Genomic DNA, 9113 nt, shown 5'->3' with positions numbered 1-9113 from the left:
TGGTGGGAATGGGGTGTTGAAGTTTCCCACTATCATTGTATGAGGTTCAATATGTTCTTTGAGCTTTTGTAACATTTCTTTTACAAATTCAGCAGCTCTTGCATTTGGGGTAGAGATGTTCAGAACTGAGAGTTCATCATTAATGCCTAAGAAGCACCTAAACAAATATTGGACATCTTTTAGCCATCAGGAAAATGCTTTAGGAAACTGGTACAGAGGCTCTGTTAGCACTTGCCTAATATAGATGCAGATACTCACGGCCAGTCATCATACTGAGCCTGAATCCTAATGAATGAGTTAGGGATGGACTGAAGAAGTGGAAGGGGATTGCCACTCCATAGAAAGAACAACAATATCATCTAACTGGACTTCCCAGAGCTTGCAATGACTAAACCACCAAAGAGTATGGATAGGTCTATGGCTCCAACTACATATGTGGCAGAGGAATGCTTTATCTGGCATCAGTGGATGAGAGGCCCTGGTCCTGTGAATGCTTGATACCCCAGAATAGGGGATGATAGACTGGTGAGGCAGCAGTGGGTGGAAAGTACCCTCATAGAGGCTAGGGGGAAGAGGGATGGAATGGGGGGTTTGTAGTGGGAAGACAAGGAATGTGGACATTTGACATGTAAATGAATACAATAACCACAAAAAAATAAAAACATGAAAAAATTTAATTGTTGTTGATGTTGCCGTTGTTGTTGTTGTTGTTGATGATGATGATGATGTGATGATGATGATGATGACAGAGGTCGTGGTGGTGGTGGGGATATTATTTTTTTCTGGTCCAAAGATCAATGAGTAAAGAGAGCTGTTCAATTTCCATGAGTGCTATGTTTTCTGCTGTTTCTGTTGTATATGAAGTCCTGCTTTAATCCATAGGAGTCTTATCATATAAGATGGGGAAAAAGTTCCTGAAAAAACACCAATAGCTTATGCTCTAAGATCAAGAATTGACAAATGGGACCTCATAAAACTACAAAGTTTCTGTAAGGCAAAGGACACTGTCAAAAGGACAAAACGTCAACCAACAGATTGGAAAAGGATCTTCACCAACCCTAAATCTGACAGAGGGCTAATATCTAATATCTACAGAGAACTCAAAAAGGTAGAACCTAGAGAACCAAATAACCCCATTAAAAAGTGGGGTACTGAATTAAACAAAGATTTTTCACATGAAGAACTTCGGTGGGCTGAGAAACACCTTAAAGAAATGTTCAACATCATTAATCATTAGGGAAATTCAAATCGAAACAACCCTGAGATTTCACCTTACACCAGTCAGAATGGCTAAGGTCAAAAACTCAGGAGACAGCAGGTGCTGGCGAGGATGTGGAGAAAGAGGGAAACTCCTTCACTGCTGGTGGGATTGTAAGATGGTGCAACCACTTTGGAAATCAGTCTGGTGGTTCCTCAGAAAACTGGGCATGGCAATTCCGGAGGACCCTGCTCTACCACTCCTGGGCATATACCCAGAGGATTCCCCAGCATGTAATAAGGACACATGCTCCACTATGTTTATAGAAGCCCTATTTGTAGTAGCCAGAAGATGGAAAAAACACAGGTGTCCCTCAATAGAGGAATGGATACAAAAAAATGTGGTATATTTACAGAATGGAGTACTATTCAGCCATTAGAAACAATGAATTCATGAAATTCTTAGACAAATGGATGGAGCTGGAGAACATCATACTAAGTGAGGTAACCCAGTCTCAAAAGATCAGTCATGGTATGCACTCACTGATAAGTGGATAATAACCTGGAAACTTGGAATACCCAAGAATAATCCACATGTTAAATGATGTCCAAAAAGAACAGAGGAGTGGCCCCTGGTTCTGGAAAGACTCAATGCAACAGTATAGGGGAATACCAGAACAGGGAAGTGGGAAGGAGTTGATGGAGGAACAGGGGGAGGGAAGAGGGCTTATGGGACTTGCAGGGAGTAGGGACCCAGAAAATGGGAAATCATTTGAAATGTAAATAAAGAATACATTGAATAATTAAAAAAAAAGATGTGCTATTTCAGTTTTCTTGTATCTTTTGATTCTTGCTTTCTGATCAGCCATGGTTAGTTTTGGAGAATGTTCCATGTGTCATTTAAAATAAGGCATATTTTATGTGTTTGGATGAAATAGTCTATAGATAACTGTTAGGATTTTTGATTAAAAACAATGCTCAGTTTCATTATTTCTCTATTTAGTTTTTGTCTGTATAACCTGCCAATTGATAGTGTGGTATTGAAGTGCCCCACTATTAATATGTGGTGTGCAGTGTGTGAATTTAATCTTTAGTAATAGCTCTTTTACAAATGTTGTTACACTTGTAATTGGATATAGATATTGAGAATTGAGATATCGAATTAATATTTTTCCTTGATGAGTAAGTAGTGTACTTCCATGCCTTTTTGGATTAATTTTGGTTAAAAGTCTATTTAATTGGATATTACAATATAAACTCCAATTTGTTACTTGGGTATATTTACTTGGATATTTTTTAATATGGATCTGAAGTCATATATATCTTTAAAGTTGAAGTGTGTTTCTTGTATGGAGCATTCCATTAGCCAGTGTATTCTCATTGGGGGATTAAGTGCATTAATGTTGAGAGATATAAATGACCAGTGTGTGTTGTGTCATGGTGGCACATGCCTTTAATCCCAGCACTTGGGAGGCAGAGGCAAGCAAATATCTGAGTTTGAGGCCAGCCTGGTCAACAGAGTGTGTTCCAGGACAGGCAGGGCTATACAGAGAAACCCTGTCTCGAAAACCCCACCCCCCAAAAATTAATTTAATTAATTAATTAATTAAAAAATGACCAGTGATTGATAACTCCTTTTATTTTTATATTGATATTGTTAGTGTTTGTACTTCCTGTTTTTGCTTTGTCTATATGTTTGTGGTGGTATGGACTTTACTTTTCTGCTGGGTTTTCCTTCTGTACTTATCTTTCTTGGGTTGGAGTTTCTGATTTATTACTTTCTGTAGTACTAGATTCATAGATTTTTTTTAAAATATAGATTTCTCTTAGAGTATCACATTTGTTCTGCCTATGTTGATTGAGAATGTTGCTGGATATAGTAGCCTAGCCTAGGCTGGCATCCGTGGTGATTTTAGAAGTTGAATAATATCTGGCCAGGCCCTTTCTAGCTTTTAGGGTATCTGTTGAGAGGTCAAGTGAAATTATGATAGGTCTGCATTTGTATGTTACCAGGACTTTTCCCCCTTGAAGGTTTTACTATTCTTTATTTTCTATAGCTATAGTGTTTTGATTATCATGTTGTGGGAAATTTTCTTTTATAGTCCTGCATAATTGGTGTTTCTTTAAGCTTCCTCTGTGTTTTTAGGCATCTCCTCTTTTAGGTAGGAAAGTTTGCATCTCTGACTTTGCTGGAAATATTTTCTATCCTTAAGGATGGGACTCTTTTTTGTTCTATTTTTTATTTTCAGATTTGATTTTTTCAAGGTATACCAGATTTCCTGGATGTGTTATGGTAAGAACTTTTAGATTTAACATTTTCTTTGACTGATGCTTCAATTTTTTCTATCCTATCTTCTATGCCTGAAATTCTCTTCTCCATCTCCCACACTCTGTGGGTGATTCTTGTGTCAGGTTTTCCTGTCTTCTTCTTTAGGTTTCCATCTCCACTATTCCCTCAGTGCATGCTTTCTTTATTCTTTTTTTTTTAATTTCAGACATGGAAATGTTTTATGTATTTCTTTCACCTGTTTACTTTTGTTTTACTGTATTTCCTCTAGGTATTTATTTGTTTCTTCTTTAAAGACCTCTACCTTCTTAATTATTTTTCTTTAATTGGTTTATTCATTTATTATTTAAATGCCTCTATCATCTTTTAAAGATTAGATCTAAGGTTATTTTCTTATGCTTTAATTATGTTGAGATATGCAAATTTTGATGTAATAGGATAGCTGTGCTCTGAATATACATATTTCTATGGCTTCTATAAATTATGCACATTCCTGGGCTTTTAGCCATCTATTTCTATATGGATGTTCCTGTTGCAGCACATATTGTGATAGAACATAACCTCAGTGATCGTGGTTGGGCAAGCATCTGGTGGGTGTCCTTGAGCTTGACAATACATCTCAGGGCATGGTGTAAGTCTCCTAAAAGTTTAGTGTACCACTGAGTACAGGATGTGAAGGGAGTGGAGTGAAGGGGGATAAAAAGTGATTGGACAGTGGAGGTTCTGGAGTAGGTTGTTCAGGGCAGCTTTTCTTACACCAGAGAAATAAGTAGGCATGGGAAGTTGGTACAGGAACAAAACCTAATCTGCATGGTTCCATAATTGCAGATCTGATCAGGGTGGGCAAAATGATGTCCAGACAGAGGAGGTCATGGGGAAAGCTAGGAGCTCAGGAAAGCGGGGTATGATCCAGAGGTCTAGGCTACAAGGATAAATGGATGCAAGAAGGTGCAAAAAGGAAGCTAATATCTTCCTGTATAGTTGCTGATCAGTAGTTTTGATGAAGGTGGGAGAAGAGTGATAATATAATTTAGATCTGGGAGATAGCAAGCTGCTCTTGTGTTAGCTGGATGTGACTCTGAGTAAACAATAAGCAAGGGAAATGGGTGTTAAAAGGGATTCTGTGGTTCCAGATCTGATGAGAGGGAGTGGAGAGGTAGCTGGAATATGGAGGTCTGGGTGACAGCCTGCAGGTGGAGCTGCTGGGCATAGATGTTTGGAACTCAATAACCTAATGATGATATGTCCATAAATGTGGTTTTGTGTAGCCTTGTCCCAGTTTTTCAAATCATACACAAGATCTCTGAAAGATGAAAAAAAATGTTCTGGCCTCACAAACTGCTGAACTAATGGCATCTCGCTCTCTTCCCAACTATAAACATTGAATTTTCATGACAGGATAATGCATGATCAGAAGACTTTTTCACTTTGAGACAATGAATCCCAAAGGTGTTCTGCTTTTGAAAAGGAACCTTTTCCTTCTACTTTAACATGCCCCTTCCTGAGATCTTGAAAACCTAGTGCATACAATCAAATAGGAAACAGCAATAGAATCATGTTTTTTGACTTTATTGGAAAATAATTTTTATTTGGAAAAAGGTCAGTCCTCAGGAAAAATTCAAAATATGATGTGAGTGATATTATAGATAATCATAGTTACCTTGTCTTATAGTCTAAGCCCACTATTCCTCCTTTTTATTTTTGTAAACAGAGCTTCAGTGGTGCAGTATTTATGTGCCTCAATGGCTTGTGATATAGTTACATAGCATCCCAATTTTGTGTGCAACCGAAAATCATTGTTGGACAAACCCCATTTCCATTACCAATTTATGCAGTGAGGCAGAAAACATTTAGTGAGCAAGTATTTGGTAGAGAGATTTGACAGTACTGGAGACCCAAATGTGATAAGTATCAGCCTGGTCTGTGTAGCCTGTGCTATTTCTTTAGGACATGGTGGTATCTTACTTAGATCATGCTCCCATTAAGTACCATGTCTGTATCAATAATTCTGCATGAGTAGAGGCTTATCTATGTTACCACCAAGGTATATTTAGATATCAATGGTCTGGCCTATTGCCTAGTAGTAGAATGTAGAGGGCTACTCAGAGCTAGCCCCACTTGATACATACTGGAACAGTATGAAAAACCAGGCCTTCTTCTTACCTGGGAAATTTGGGATAGTGGCTCCTCAATATCAGGAAAGAAGGGGAGCAGTTACAACACATATTTAGCTACAGGCTTGTGCAGGAGATATGGCCCTGACAATTACAAGTAAACCTGATTGGGCCAAAACATGTATACTGTGTCAGATAGCAGAGCTTTTTCTTTTATTTTTATTAGAATTTTTACTTTTATTTTGTAAAGAGGTTATAAGCATAAAATGTGGATATGGAGGAGCAAGGAGATAAGCAGTATTCAGTGCCTACATTGGAATTCATATAGAATCAATTAAAGTTTAAAATGTTTTGAGCCTTATGAGACATGTATGGAAGACTATTTACCAGTATTGGTTTCCTTAGAAATAAATATAAAGGAAAGGCAATACAGAGTTTGATATAACATGAGTACCATTCTCTGCAGATTAGACTACTGACTATTTCATATTTCAGAAATTATTAAAGAGATATAGTCATATTTTCTTGCCAAATTACAGCTTAGACTAATATCTATTCATCAGACATCATTTCTTTTTTGTGATGAATTCCTAAAGGAAACAACCATAGGTACTTTATGAATACCTAATTATTCTGCATGGCTGAGCAAAAATGAGAACCAAAGACAGCTTGATTGATTCCCTTGTATTCATCCTGGAGATTCTTTTTTGCATCTGTGAAATAAGTAGAAGCATTAATAATTCAGGACAGGACAAGTTTAGAAGAGAATCCCTTGAGAATGGCTCAAAGGTGGAAACAATTTTCAGAAGGGTTAAAATAAAGTTTATCAATAAAATTGAAAATTCTCAATGAATAAATGTTTTCCTAAAGAAATTTCATATCTCATTGGCATATATTACTTGAACAAAATAACAGGTTTCATTTTCAACTATGTGTGTACAATATTTCCAAAGAGATGTTAAAAGTCAGTTTCATGACATTTATAATATACTAGAGAAGATTGGTAATATTGAGAATTGGTAAAAAAAGAATATTTTATTGCATGTCTTAAATACGAGAGCTTTTTTCCTGTGCATCATTTTTATTTGATATTTTCTTTATTTACATTTCAAGCTTATCCCCTTTCCTGGTTTCCCCTCTGAAAACACCCTATCCTATTCCTCTCCCCCATGCTCACCAACCCACCCACTCCTAATTCCCTGTCCTGGTATTCTGCTATACTGGGACATCAAGCCTTCTCAGGGACAATGCACTCTCCTCCCTTTGATGTCTAACAAGGTCATCCTCTGCTACATATGCAGCTGGAGCCATAGGTTCCTCCATATATACTATTTGGTTAGTAGTTTTGTCCCTGGGGGTACTGGTTGGTTCATATTGTTGTTTCTCCTGTGGGGCTGAAATCTTTGGCTACTTGGGTCCTTTCTCTAGTTCTTCCATTGGGGACCCTGTGCTCTGTCCAATGGTTGGCTGAGAGCACCGACCTCTGTATTTCTCAGGTACTGGAAGAGCCTATCAGAAGACAGCTATATCAGGCTCCTGTCAGCAATCACTTGTTGGCACCCACATTAGTTCTGAGTTTGTTGACAGTATATAGGATGGATCCCCAAGTGGGGCAGTCACTGGATGGCATTTCCTTCAGTCTCTGCTCCAGACTTTGTCTCTGTATTTCCTCCTATGAGTATTTCATTACCCATTCTAAGAAGGACTAAAGCAACCACACTTTGGTCTTCCTTCTTCTTGAATTTCATGTGGTCTGTGAATTGTATCTTGGGTATTCAGAGCTGTTAGCTAATATCCACTTATGAGGGAGTGCATACCATGTGTGTTCTTTTGTGACTGGGTTACCTCACTCAGAATGATGTGTCAGCATTGTTGGGCAATGCCCAGGGGAGAGGATTATAGCTCAATTTCCCAAACCAGTTAAAGGTGTGACATGTTTTTCAAATTAAGAACATTGATTAGACCAATGGTTTCATTTTTTTAAAAATCAGATCCACTCTACAGGTGAATGTTTCATTTTATAAGTGTTTTTATTTTCTTAGTTCCATCTTAATCCCTTTTGATAATACTTATCTTGCAACTTTTTTGTTTTGTTTTTTAGCATGATTTTAATTTTTAAAAAATTTTTACAGTTCATATTTTATTTCCCCCTCCCCTGTCAACCTTCTGTCTGTTCCACATCCCATATATCCTCCATACCCCCTGATTCCACAAAGATGTCCCCACTACCAATCCCACATGAACTCTAAACTTCCTGGGGCCTCCAGTCTCTTGAGGGTTAGGTGTATCATCTCTGAATGACCACACCCAGCAATCCTCTACTGTATGTGTGTTGGGGGCCTCATATCAACTGGTGTATGCTGCCTGGTTGGTGTTTCAGTGTTTGAGGGATCTTGGAGTACAGATTAATTGAGACTTATGGTCCTGTACAGGTTCACCCTTCTCTTCAGCTTCTTTCATCATTTTGTAATTCAACAACAGGCGTCAGCTGCTTCTGTCTATTGGTTGGGAGGAAATATCTACAACTGACTTTTTCAGCTGTTTGTTGGGTCTTCTGGAGTATAGTTATGCTAAGTCCAATTTTGTGAGTGCTTCATAACCTCAGTAATAGTGCCAGACCTTGGGACCTCTCCATGAGCTGGATCCCACTTTGAATCTGTCACTGGACCTTCCTTTTTTCAGGCTCCTCTCCATTTCCATCCCTGTAATTCTTTCAGACAGGAACAATTATGGGTCAGAGATGTGATTCTGGGATGCCCCCCTTCCTCAATTGATGTACTGTCATCCTTCTAGAGGTGAGCTTCATAAGTTCCCTCTCTCTACTGTCAAGCATTTCATCTAAGGTTCCTCCCTTTGAGTCCTGAGAGTCTCTTACCTCCTAGGTCTCTGGTGCATTCTGGAGGATCCTCCCAACCTCCTATCTCCTGAGGTTACCTGATTCCATTGTTTTTGATTGCCCTCAGGACTTCAGTCCTTTTCCCTAACTCAATACCAGATCAGGTATTGAGTTTCCCCTCTCCCCTGCCCCTGGACCCCCACCACCCCACCAACTCTCCCATCCCAGTCCGCTTTTCCTTCCAGGTTATCTTCTCTTTCGTTTTACTTAGATTCTTTTTTGGTTGAGGGAAGTAGTTAGGACATTTTCACTTAAAAGCAATAGAGGCCTCATTTATGCAGCCTCTGAATCCAAGGATTCCAAAGGTATTTTATTATACCTAAATAGATTTAAAGAGTCTATAACTCTCTGTGAGTTAATACATACCAAATTTGCCATTCTGGCTCTAGGATAATTGACTCAGGATGAATTTGTTTGTCGTTTGTTTTGGTCGTTGTTTGATTGGGTGGTTGATTGATATTTGAAGTTCTTTCATTTTATTCAGCAAATTCCATGTCATATTTAACAGCTGATTAATACACGGTTAAATAAAAGTTTCACATGTTTTATCTATTCTCCTTCTGAAAGGCATCTAGTTTGTTTCCATTTTCTGTCAGTAATGAATAAAGCCAGAATACAT

Source organism: Apodemus sylvaticus, chromosome 4 (genome assembly GCF_947179515.1).
Source record: "Apodemus sylvaticus chromosome 4, mApoSyl1.1, whole genome shotgun sequence".
NCBI classification, from domain to species: Eukaryota; Metazoa; Chordata; class Mammalia; order Rodentia; family Muridae; genus Apodemus; species Apodemus sylvaticus.
This window is presented reverse-complemented; position numbering follows the sequence as displayed.